The sequence below is a fragment of the Doryrhamphus excisus genome, chromosome 21 (genome assembly GCF_030265055.1).
Source record: "Doryrhamphus excisus isolate RoL2022-K1 chromosome 21, RoL_Dexc_1.0, whole genome shotgun sequence".
Taxonomy (NCBI): domain Eukaryota; kingdom Metazoa; phylum Chordata; class Actinopteri; order Syngnathiformes; family Syngnathidae; genus Doryrhamphus; species Doryrhamphus excisus.
The window spans coordinates 6,116,812-6,130,020 of record NC_080486.1 but is presented as its reverse complement, the minus strand read 5'-3'; positions in this window follow the sequence as shown (position 1 = coordinate 6,130,020).

Here is a 13,209-nt window from a genome sequence, read left to right as displayed (position 1 = left end):
ATTAGCTGTGGCTGCACTTGTGACTTTGAGGGCTAAACTTGAGCTGCAACACATTTACAAAAAAGACATATCACTTTATCTTTATCAATCACTGGGGAGTTTTTGAAATGTAAATTTCCCATTCTTAGAACAACTCTCCCTTGTTGCCTCCCAGCTACTCACCTTGCCCTCCCAATGACAATCGGAACCTATCAGCTGATCCCAATCAAGATCCAATGTCCACTTCAATCAATCAATCAATGTCCACTAAAGGTTGTAGCTGACCATCGTTTTCCACCCCAAAAACTCAAGTACAAGAAGCCCAAGGTATAAAAAAATTATTTTCTAAAACAGCAACTCGATTACAGAAACAGTAAAGTTATAGATTAACAATGACATTTTTGTAAAACACATCAGATATGATTGTAATTCATTCATTCATTCATTCATTTTCTACCGCTTTTTCCTCACGAGGGTCGCGGGGGGTGCCGGAGCCTATCCCAGCTGTCCGCGGGCGAGAGGCGGGGTACACCCTGGACTGGTCGCCAGCCAATCTGATTGTAATTCATTAATTGCAATTACACAATTAATCTTTTAATTTGACAATCCTAGTTGTGTTGTCTTCTTGTGGATCACTGAGACAGACAAGCCAAGTAACAAGGGAAGTCTAGTTTTCTGTGTTTTAGTCAGCATTCTTGCCTTTTTTTTAAACTTTGTTTCCGTTCCTCAAATCGACAAACTCCCAAACTACCCTTGATACCAAAGCTGCTTGCTGCATAATAACATCAAAGTTTATTTGAAAAAAATGGCAGACGTCTTCTTGCAATTAGAAGGAATGTTGTTTAGTTTTGGTTTATTCACTTCTATTGGTCGATCAACACTGTCGGCAAACTCAACTGTCTTCTCTGCACGCAGCCACACACACAGTCTGGACCCATGGCGCATTCACAGCTTTTCAGAAACCACACAACTCTTTGAAGGGGACCTATTATGCAAATTTTTCAGCCCTTTGTATTGAGTTGTGGACTCCTATAGGGCAGCTGCACACGATAACCAGAACACAACGCTTGATAGTTCTTCCAGAATCTGCACCTATTCAGCTGTATTTTGTGGTTTTGTACACAAATGTGGCTTTCCCTTGTGAGGCATTGCGAGCAAGTAAACAGCGGAAGCAGAGCTTGGTGAAGGGCAGAGAGTTTACATATAAGGAAGTCCCCCCCTCTGTGACATCACAAAGGGGCAGTTTTACCACACCTTTTGAAATCAAGCGTTTTGAGCCATTGCAAACTTCTTCGGGGCTCACTTCCAAACGCGCAAACCTCATTACCTGAAACTTTGGCATCGTTTAACATGAGAATACAACATTCTAACTATATGTATCGGTCAGAAAAATGGAAAAAGCATAATAGGTTCGCTTTATCATTACACATAACTGCCGGGCAACTGATCCAATGAAAGTGGAAGCACAATTCATACATAATTCACAATTCATAACCAAGGTGTGCAAAATGCTTTACGGAAAAATGGTAAAATCACTTCATAAAATCATTACATTAAAACATACAATCATTCTAAATTCATTACATCAAACTCCATAAACCATTCCATCAAACAAAAATATGTGCAGATAAAATAATTCCAAAGTTTAGTATTGTCATACTCTGGAAGACTCTGGATGTGCTGCAGCTGTTTTACAGCTTAAGGACCACGGTGAGAAGGCCATTACATTAGTCCATCCTGGCATGGATTAGTCTCTCTAAATCTGGCTTAGACATTATTTCCTTGGTTTTGGCAATTTTCTTTAGGTGGTAAAAAGCTGATGATGTTATTGATTTAATGTGGATGTCTGAGTCCATTACTGCCCCAAGATTTCTAACCTGATGATTAGGTCTTGGAGAAAGATTCTCATGGTGACAAATGACAGTTTCTTTGTTTCTGTGGGCCAAAGAAATTATTTCAGATTTGTCTGAATTTAGTTGGAGAAAGTTGTTTTGCATCCACAAACTGATCTGTCTGATGCAGTGATGCAACGTAACATAACAGTAATGACTATTGATGTGGAACAATATCTAGTGCTTGGCTTTTATTTTTTTACTATTGTTTGATTTTGTATTTTGTTACTTTGTTTGTAGATCCGACTTGCATCAAAAACTCGACAACGGAACTCGTACATAAGCCAATGACTACCTCTAAATTGAAAAGTAGCCCATATATTTTAGGTAGTACATCTTACAAGCATTGGACCATAAAAAGTTTGTTTATTCAAGATAAGAATCAGGCAGACATGATAGAAATGGATGAGGTCAAGCTGCAAATTGAAAGAGGTCAAGCTGCCACCGGGAGCCGAGACCAGGGGAAAGATCAAAGGATAACTCTAACCTGTTGGAGCATAGCCCAGCTATATCTGGGAGTCAGAATGTGAGGGAGTCTTTTCACCGAGATTGTCTGCCTCCTCGAGATTGTATTTATACCTTTTGCTCAATCACATTGTTAGATAAGTGTACAACAGTGAATTGGACATCGACAACCCCTGAACTGATGGGTATCTTGTGCTCAAGAAGCAGAGATACAATCAACAATCGATATATACAATCGTTCCTCACTATATCACAATTTCAATATTGCTCCCTCACCACATCACATTTAAAAAAATAATAATTGGTGGTTGTCTATGGTCTATTATTAGTCCCCCCTCTCTCGAAGATGGCTGGGATAGGGTCCAGCATACACCCGCGACCCTAGTGAGGATAAGCAGCATATAAAAAGATGATGGGCTACTAGAATAATATTACAGCCTTATTCTTCTGATTTTTTGGGGCAGAATTTTTTCAACTTTTTTTCTTTTTTTTTTTATTTGTGTAGTTTAGTGTGTCTATAGTGAATGTGTCTATTTTTATTATGTATAGTGTTAAAGGGTGCATATTATACTTTTTTCCACTTTTCTGACCGATATATGTTGTGCATTCAAGGACCATCTAAGAAAGTAAAATTATGGGACTGAAAGTAAAACTGTATATTACTAGTCTTAATAATGATCTAATAAAGATATATTATTTCCTTATTATTATTCATTATTATTAGATCTAATAAGGATCTAATAATGATCTATATTTCCCAAGTGTATATGAATTTCCATAATGTCAATGTACTTATTTACAGTATTTTTTGTGTTTTGTGCACCTGAAAGCTGTACAGTTTGGTCCCGCTCATGGACTGGTATCGGCCCGGTTGTTGGGGACCCCTTCATTGAAGTACTGTATTTAATGGGCTATGATTTCCCAGTAGTTTTGGTTTATTACAGATGATTGCACTCCATTTTGGTGTGTCTTTTTTTGGTAGATATGCTGGTGATTCCGTCATTGATTGCCGATTTAAGAAGCCCTCAGGTTGATATTGATGGGGTGAATCTCTCTCCGTTTACAGTTCAGTCGCTTTGCAGATATCCTTCAGGTCTCAGACGCAAATCTAAAAGGCAGCCATTTCATTTCAGCCGTTGTTTTGATGCCCTATGATATTTGGCAAATGATCAAACAATAAACCCAAAATGCTGAGTCACTTGGTCTGGAATTATTTCCGAGCTTTTCTGTTGGATTAAAAATATGCAATGAAAGCATGGGTCATGCAAAGGTGGTGTAAGGCATCTTCCTTTAATTTTTTTTTTTTTCATTAATGCGGCCATCATGAGTAACATGCTTAATGAGCCCTGTTTGTAATTTTCATTGTATGAGTTTGGATAAACGGCGGTCCAGTGGTTAGTGCGCAGACCTCACAGCTATGAGACCAGGGTTCAATTCCACCCTCTGCCATCTGTGTGTGGAGTTTGCATGTTCTCCCTTCGGGTACTCCGGTTTCCTCCCACATTCCAAAAACATGCTTGGTTACTCCAAATTGTCCATAGGTATGAATGTGAGTGTGAATGGTTGTTTGTCAATATGTGCCCTGTGATTGGCTGGCCACCAGTCCAGGGTGTACCCCGCCTCTCGCCTGAAGACGGCTGGGATAGGCTCCAGCACTCCTGTGACCCTCGTGAGGAAAAGCGGTAGAAAATGAATTAATGAATGAGTTTCATACTTTGCACTCAGCGGACTCGTGCGCGTCACAAGCAATAATTTTACAACATGGACACATGTTGTTTACACACTAGTGCAGCTTATAATTTACGGTACATCACGGCAGGCTTTCCATATAAATTTTAAGGCTGATTCCAAATGTTTTGCACCACAAAACTCAACCACAAAGTTGTAGCAGGCACATTTTACCACATTTGAAGTTTTCTGACTTAACTTCAAAGTAAGTGGAAGTAGCGGGTTAGGAATCTCCTGAACAAAATGACTTCCAAACTATTGGAAGTGACCACCAATATCATGGAATCCAGACATGAAAATGTTTTCATGTATTAAATTCAAGAGTCAATATTTTGCCCCATGTTTCACATTGGAAACCCTTGACAAATGACATACTTGTTTTCCTCAGTGTGATGTGCGACATTCGCTGTGACCGGTCCTTGATCTTATCAACAATGACTGAAGCAAACACAATCAGCGGTGAGAGGAATCTGTAAGCCTCTCTCAGGCTATAATGCAAAGCCAGTCACACATCAATGAAGATGTCTAATCAAATATTTAAACTATCAACTCCCCAGTCAATCAATTTAAATGTGTCAAACCTCAGGTATAATTACAACCCGTGATGATAAACAGCATCTTCAGCAAAAGTTGGAGGGATACGTTGGCAGTGTGTGACTTGAGGAGGAAAATGGTAGCAGCATGACAATCTGAACACAGTTTCTTTGTTAATGATAATTACCTGCCCCACCATGGAGTATTTCCATAAGTCCTTTATATTTATGTCATCTTTCTGCTGCAAACCAAACTCCATTTGTGTCTCAAAGGCGGCAGCAGGAAAATACATTGGAGCCTGTCTTTACTGTCACTTTCAGTCTGAATGATCTGCATCCCGAACAAACCTCTAATTTGATCACTTCCTGCTGTCTGTTTCTGGCGTTTTGCTTGAGTTGGTCCGGGGACTGGGTCTTGGACAATCAGCAATTAATTAACGTCATTGATAAGCCCTACATCTATACTAGGAAGGTGAGATAACTGTCATCCGGCCATCCCTGGAGAGGTTTTCAGCTCATGTCCGACCTGGGAGAAGACAGGACACGCTGGGGAGACTATGTCCCTCAACTGGCCTTGGATCTGCCGGGAGGAGCTGGACAATGTCTGAGTTGCTTAGGCTGCTGCCCCTGTGACCTGACTTGGGATAAGCAATAGAAGATGGATGGATGGTTTCCTGAGCTCTGTTGTTTGCCACAGCTTTCATGTTCCCTTGTTTGCTGTGTGCTTGTCCCTTGTCTCACAGGATGGATTGTTTCTAGGTTTTTACGTGTTCGATATTAGGGATGATATTAGGGTTATAAATGAGTATCCGTTACAGATAATGCATTTTTGACGGATATGAGTATGAAACATGAATATTACATCATTATCCGTATTTGTGTTGCAAGAAAATGCTCATCATTTATTCACTCTTCATGCTCTGTGATTGGACAGTCACACAGCAACCGCCTCCCCGAGATGGAGCTGAGCGGTGCCTCATTCGCATACACGCCGCAATTGGCAAGTTAAAAACAGCTTGTGTTGCGTTGGTCACACTGCCTCCACTTTATTAGGTTTTCGGTATTTCTGGCAGAGCAAATCTGTTTAGCATGTAGTGTATTTAGATCAATAATACTATCTGTCCCAATGGCTGGACTTGACAAAAAAAAGAGAAAAATCTGTCTTATGGACGCTAGTCCTTAGACGGGATAACCGAATAATTTTGTCGACCTCCATATATTGCTATGTGCATGTGTGTGTGTTTTTCTTGTCTCCCACATCCAAAAAGGCAGGAAGAGAGTTCACTCTGTGCATTGGATTCAGTACTTTAATTTGTTCCATAGAACAACGGGACGAACAGAGTGAGCAGGACAATAGTAATAAAACATTCATTCATTTTCTACTGCTTTTCCTCATGAGGGTCACAGGAGGTGAGGAACCTATCCCAGCGTTCTTCGGGCGAGAGGCGGGGTACACCCTGGACTGGTCGCCAGCCAATCACAGGGCACATATTGACAAACAACCATTCACACTCACATTCATACCTATGGACAATTTGGAGTCACCAATTAACCTAGCATGTTTTTGGAATGTGGGAGGAAACTGGAGTACCCGGAGAAAACACATCCATGCATGGGGAGAACATACAAACTCCACACAGAGATGGCCAAGGGTGGAATTGAACCCTGGTCTCCTAGCTGTGAGGTCTGCGTGCTAGCCACTTGACAACATGCAGCCCAGTAATAAAACATTTGGTGTAAATTACAAACCAATGTCTCTTTTAAAACACAGTCATTAAAATACATAGATATTCATAATAATTATTAGAGTAAATATTACTTTATCGCAACACTAACTATTAGTTAGAAATCCCCCAGTTTTTTAATGTTCAATGCGAGTGCCAATATGCTCCTGTGCAATACTATGTGTATACTATGTGTATACTATGTGTATATTTTGGATATCTTGTATATATTTTGATAAATTGTCTTTTTTACTCTACTTTTATATACTTTTTTTTAAACTTGACGACTGCACTGAAAGGAGAAGCTCTCCAATCTCGTTGTACATCTTGTATAATGACAATAAAGGCCATTCCATTCCAATTTGTCCTACTTTGTTGGCGGTCCTTGAAAGCAACATCTACAGTTCTACAATGCTGTGATACAAAGTGGGAATGCATAAAAGTAAGACTAGATGATTTTTTGAGTGCTAACGTGCATATTTATGGTACACAGCCTGAAAAAACAAAGTCCACCAAGCAGGACAGTGGCTCTGTTCCTGCTATATTTTTACACAATACATAATAAATAATTTCAATCTGATAGCTATAATGTATGTATGTTTTACTGAGGTGTTGAAAATCTTTCCCTAGCTAGTTTGATGCTAAATGGCTAAAGCTAGCACTCGACCTCAGCCACGGTCATCACATTGACAGCCTGTAAATAGCAGCTATAACTCAAATTTAAATACACTTTTAATTTAAACTTTAATTAAAATACATAAAATTTTGTCTTGTAGACTTAATCTCGAGTATCATCTCATCTTGTGAACTGAGAGTCTCATGAGATCCTTCTATTTCAGGCCAGGGGGTGCGGTCAGGAATTCTGGGCCCCATGAAAAACATAACCTTGGGTCCATCACCTTGTAATGTCACTTTATTTTATGGGCACTATCAGCATAGTTTCAATCTTCTCTTTATGTTTTAAATGTATTTCATTTATTAGTTTTTACTGTAGTAATTTGTACTTTTACTTCTTGTACATTGTTTTACGAGTATGTGCAGCACTTTGGAAGTGTTTATAAAATGTGCTATATAAATAAAATGGATTGGATGGAATTGGATTGCAACACGCTGCAGCTACAGGCTACAATGTAGTCGTGGACCAAACCATTTCATGTAGCTACAATGGGGGTGACCAGTCAAAATGGCAGTTTACTTTTGGTCAATGTGGATATTTTACTGTTCCAACCAAATACAGGAGATTGTCCATCCATCCATTTTCTATGCCGCTTATCGTCATTAGGGTTGCGGGGGTACGCTGGAGTAGGCTCCACCATACTGGGATAACCATGCTAATCACTTGTCCACCGTGTGGCCCTACAATAAATTGTTTTAATCGTTTTCTGACTGTTTGAGAAAATAACAACAACCAAATAGCTAAATTAATACTAAATGTATTAATGTATTAAATGTATACTAAATACTGTATACTGTAATATAGTACTGTCCAAACTCCACCCCCTTCACGGCGCCCCTGGTTCAGGCTGTTGTGGAAGTCTCACCATTAGCGCCTCACATTCCTGGAACACATATAATTATACGTGCAATAGTACAATAAATGTCTAATCATGCAGTCTCCTGAAAGAATCATATAGTATCCTATAAAATGTTATAAAAATCATCAGCCTGCATATTTTCCATTATATTGTTGTGACTTGCATTGTCATTAGAATCCAACCTTGTTGAATAAATTGCTTTATACTGTTACATAAAAAAAACAGTGATGACACTTACAATGTCCGCTCTCATGGGGCACAAAGACGTTTGTTCCAGTCCTCAGGTCAAACATCTCGTTGAGTCTTCGTAGCCAAATTGAGAGTTAGATATCCATTGAGTGACGCTGAGTGATGAATAAAAATTTTTGTGTTGCATATTTCCTTAGACTTTTGTAGTTTTGTATCTTTCAAATAAATTGTCCAAAACCTATAGGGCACCATCGTCCTCCTCAATATAAATGATACTTTTTGTTAGTTGGGCGCTACTATGAACATGTCTCGTGGTGATCATTATTGTTGCATTTAATCATTAACATGTACACTCAGTCAGTTTTCCAATCAGTGGTGCTGCTATACTGATCGACCAATAAAAGTTGCCATATGTTTGTCGGATTAGGTTTTGGACCCATGGAGTCAAGGATATAAATATATATATATATATATATATATTGAAAAAAAACTACAAAAGTCTACAACAATATTTTTTAAAAAATGCAGAAAACAAAAACGGACAGCAGCACTGAGAAATGCAGAAGCCGAATAATAAATAACTGAATAAGAGACAGTGAAAGTAAGGGAAAAGCACTTCCTAGGAACAGAGTAACAAGGCAATTCAGGAAGATTCCATGGAAACAACAGCCAGTATAACATCCTAAGCCAAAATTTAGGGGGTGTACTGCGGTGATAGCAGTATGCCGCTGTTTCACTGTGTAACTGATTCGGGGATGTTGTCACCATTTATTGGGAACCCGGTGGACCTGGGAGCAAGACTAATCCAGGTAGCCCTGCGATGGGAGCGGCTACTTCAAGATCACTGAGCGTTCTGTGATTACTCTGCATAAGAGGTATTGGTTTTCAGCCAAGGGAATACGTGGGATTTGGTCACTTTTTGAGCTGAGCATCAGGAATAAAATGCAATGTGAAATATTAATTCTGCCAAAGTAACAGAATTATATGTCATAGCAGTTTCTGTGTGACTACTTTTTATATTACAATATTTGCTGGAGGAACAGGCACACAGTGGTCACTATTCAGCACAATATAAAATATGAAAACAATATAAAAAAATTACATATATAATAAATATAAATAAATAAATATAAAGAATATATAAAATAGACATTTAAAAGATGAAAAAAGATGTTGCTCCAGCTTATTTTTTTTTATGTGTAAATTTTATAAATACAGTGGGCTGGAAATTCGTGGCACAGAGCGGCAAAGCATGGTGCAGCCCACGCAGTGGTAATTTGGTCCAGTGCATCACTGTGCGCAGCCAATTTGGTAGACTGGACTGCGTCAAGATGGGCGTGGCGGCGCACCAGGGGAGGAGTCCACATTTTCAGCTTGGCGCAGTGACGATTTTGTGACAAAACAGTGCGCCAACGGTGCGGAGAAAGTTTGCCAGCTCTGACCTAGTCTATTGCGGGGCGCAGGCGAAGCGCAGCCTGTACAATGGTAAATTGGAAAAAACTATGACAGCAACCACTATTTAATGTAAGCATCTGAACCAACATGTAATTGGATTAATTGTCCCATCACGTCTGAGACGCAACGCATTATAAGAACTTAGCCTGATGGCAACTGAAAGTATGATGCCAACCAGCGCCGACTGTACACTGTGTATGTAGTTTAATTGGGGTAAATTTAATTTGGTAGACTGGACTACGCCGAGATGGGTGTGGCGGCGCACCAGGGGAGGAGTCCACATTTTCAGATTGGCGGAGTGACAATTTCGTGACAAAACAATGTGGCAACGGTGCAGAGAAAGCTTGCCAACTCTGACCTGGTCTATTGGGGGGCGCAGGCGAAGCGCAGCCTGTACAATGGTAAATTGGAAAAAAACTATGACAGCAACCACTATTTAATATAAGCATCTGAACCAACATGTAATTGGATTAATTATCCCATCACGTCTGAGACGCAATGCATCATAAGAACTTAGCCTGATGGCAGCTGAAAGTATGATGCCAACCGGCGCCGACTGTACACTGTGTTTAGTTTAATTGGGGGAAAGAGCTTAAATAAATGGCTTGTCCCCAGAAATAAACATTTTAGAAGTGAAAACTCAGCCAGAAAAAAAACAGCAAAAGATAGCTCCACCACTCATCGCTCATCTCTGTGGTTGTGCTGGATGAACGCCAGATTGCCCCTCCCCTTAATAACCATCCAATCAGAAATGAGCCAACTTTGTGGAAACAGAGAAAATGACCCATTAGACAACTAATAATTAACAACAACTAAGAACAAATATGAATATGAAGTTGGCTGTTCAAATCTGGCTGTATGATATATTTTTTTACTGTTCATTTTTTCTCAAGGAGGATGAAAAGATACCGCAATTATATAATCAAAGGTTCTTCTATTTGGCGATGTAGAGCAGGAATGCTGGTGGAAAACAAGTAAGATGCTTGGATTAGCCTGATGCTGTGTTTAATGTAACTGTCAGGAACAGATGACGTGTCCCACAAGGTAGCATATGACACGCATGGTGGTCTCTGATGCGTAGTCCAGGCCGGTGCATTTAAAGGCAATGAGAGACGTTCATTTGATTGGTTAGGATTACACTCGGCTGTTTTAAACCCTCTCACGCCTTCTTTCCTCCCTTTTTGCCACTTGCTGATGAGAGGGACGGAGATGTGGGTGCGCAGTGCTGCACCAGACTGCACTGCTCGTGAAATTTGCGCTGGCCACACTCTATTGGTGCGCCGTGGCGCAAGGCAGGTCTACGAAATTAGAGCCCAGTATTAGAGCCCACATTTATACTCTATAAACGCAATATTCTGCAATCGGTATTCCCTCGCTGATGTTATTTTTGGCAGTGATAATCTTTTTAAATGCGCTCCATAATAATTACTGTCTTATCTTGTTTTTTTTTGTGCAAAAGTAATAGTATGACATGAAACAGTGGCTTTTATGTGAACATGCACTTAGCACAAAGCTGAGAACTGGACTTGATAAAGTAAATGTCGCAGTTGAGTTGGGGAATTTAGGTTTTGTTGAGCTGCATAATTAGCACAAAGCCCGGTTTTGTTGAGCCTCTTTCACAGTATGGGCCGTTAAACTGCAATACAAGCTACAACAAAAAAGAAAATATCATGGCCGTGACACGAACATGACTCCGTAATGCATGTGACTGAGATTGGAATGGTTTAATATGATGGGAAAGCAATTTGTAATGTCTTCCATTGCTGTGCTACATTTAAAAGTAATTCTACACTGAAATTGTTTTTTTTTTTGTGTGTGTTTTTTCTCTTTCTATTTAAAGAGAATAATGTGAGCTTATCATAAAGCATCTATTTGCAGAAACAGTGAGCAAGCAAGAAAGACCGTGAAGCAGGACTCCATTCACAACTTTAACATCTCCGTCTAATTATCTTATAATGCACCCATAAATGTAGCATATGCCAAGAGCGGACCTTTTCAATGCGTCTGAACTTTTGAATGTATACATGCACAATAAGCTGGTGACCTTGGAAAAATGTGAAGAGGTTAGCATGGTTTCCATGTTTTCAACAAATGTGTTTCATTGCACCGAGAATACTGAGAATTAAAAAAATGAAAGGTTTAACTTCAAGCTTTCATTTATTATTTCCCCTTTCCGGAGAGATGAATTAATTCATTAAAACGTCTATGCTATCTTGGCTAATAGAGTCAACCCTTGTTCATTGTGGTTAATTGGTTCCAGACTCGAATTAGGATTCAATGTTAATAAGTGGAATATTTTCCTAGTTAGAGCATCAAAAACCTGTTTATAATTTTCTAAATATGCGTTTTAACATTGTAACAGCCCTGTAGACATGAAATAACACTCCAATAGTCACTTATACATTTTTGTTATTCTTTGTTTGCATCACATTGTTCTACAGAATCAACGCAGTCACATAATAGATGACCGCCCCTACCATAGCAAGGTACCAAGCTAACTAGTTAGCCACCTTGTGTTTCAAATGGAGTAGGGATGAAGAGCAAAGGAGCCAAAAACTTACCACTTCCACACAGAATGAGAGGAGAACTATTTTTTGTATTCACTCTTAGCCATGGCATGTCCGCTATACTGGCATGTCGCCATGCAGTGTGAAAGGTAGTGTAATCTAGTCTCATAACATTACTGATGCCTAACTTTTCCTTATTCATATCATAAATTCATTTTCTATCGCGACGGGCAAGTGGTTAGCATGCAGGCCACACAGCTACCCAAGTTCGATTCCACCCTGGGCCAACTCTGTGTGGAGTTTGCATGTTTTCCCCGTGCACGTGTGGGTTTGCATGCTATGTTAATTGGCACCATAGGTATGAATGTGGTGTGAATGGTTGTTTGTCTATATGTGATTGGCTGGCGACCAGTCCAGGGTGTATGTGTCTCACATGAAGACAGCTGGGCTTGGCACCAGCACACCCACGACCCTAGTGAGGATAAGCGGTAGAAACCATTCACACCACACTCACATTCATACCTTTTTGGACAATGTGGAGTCAACAATTAGCCTAGCATGTTTGTGGAATGTAGGAGGAAACCGGAGTACCCGGAGAAAACCCACGCATGCACGGGGAGAACATGCAAACTCCACACAGATATGCCTGATGGTGGAATGGAACTCGGGTGTCCTAGCTGTGTGGCCTGCGCTAACCACTCGGTCGCTGTGCAGCCCTACATATAACTTGACTTTCAATATTTGTTTTCCTAATAATAGGCCATAGTCAACCACTAAACATCAATCATTTATGAATTAATTGTGTTGTTTTGGTGTCATTAATTGTGACAGTTCTCCGCACTTATAAGGTGGTGCTCCTCCCAAATGCAGCCTAGACAACTCTTGGACCATAGCTATACGAACATCTTAAAAAGCTGATTTTTCTATGCAGTCTTGCTTTTTGTTCAAACTGGCCACAACATCCTTAAAACCTACTTTTGAAAAACTTCTGAGAGGTCTTGTTAGTTGGCGGGAGATAGGACATTTGTTTTCATTTGGTTTCTTTTCGTTTGCCTGCAGCTACAAGTGATTTATCAGAATTATTGATACTGTCAATAGCTCTGGTGGTGTAATGGTACACACTGCTACATTTTGGGCAGTCAGCACATGTTCAATTTCCAGTTAGGACCCCAAAATCCAGTCATTAGAGTTGTCCAGTGAAA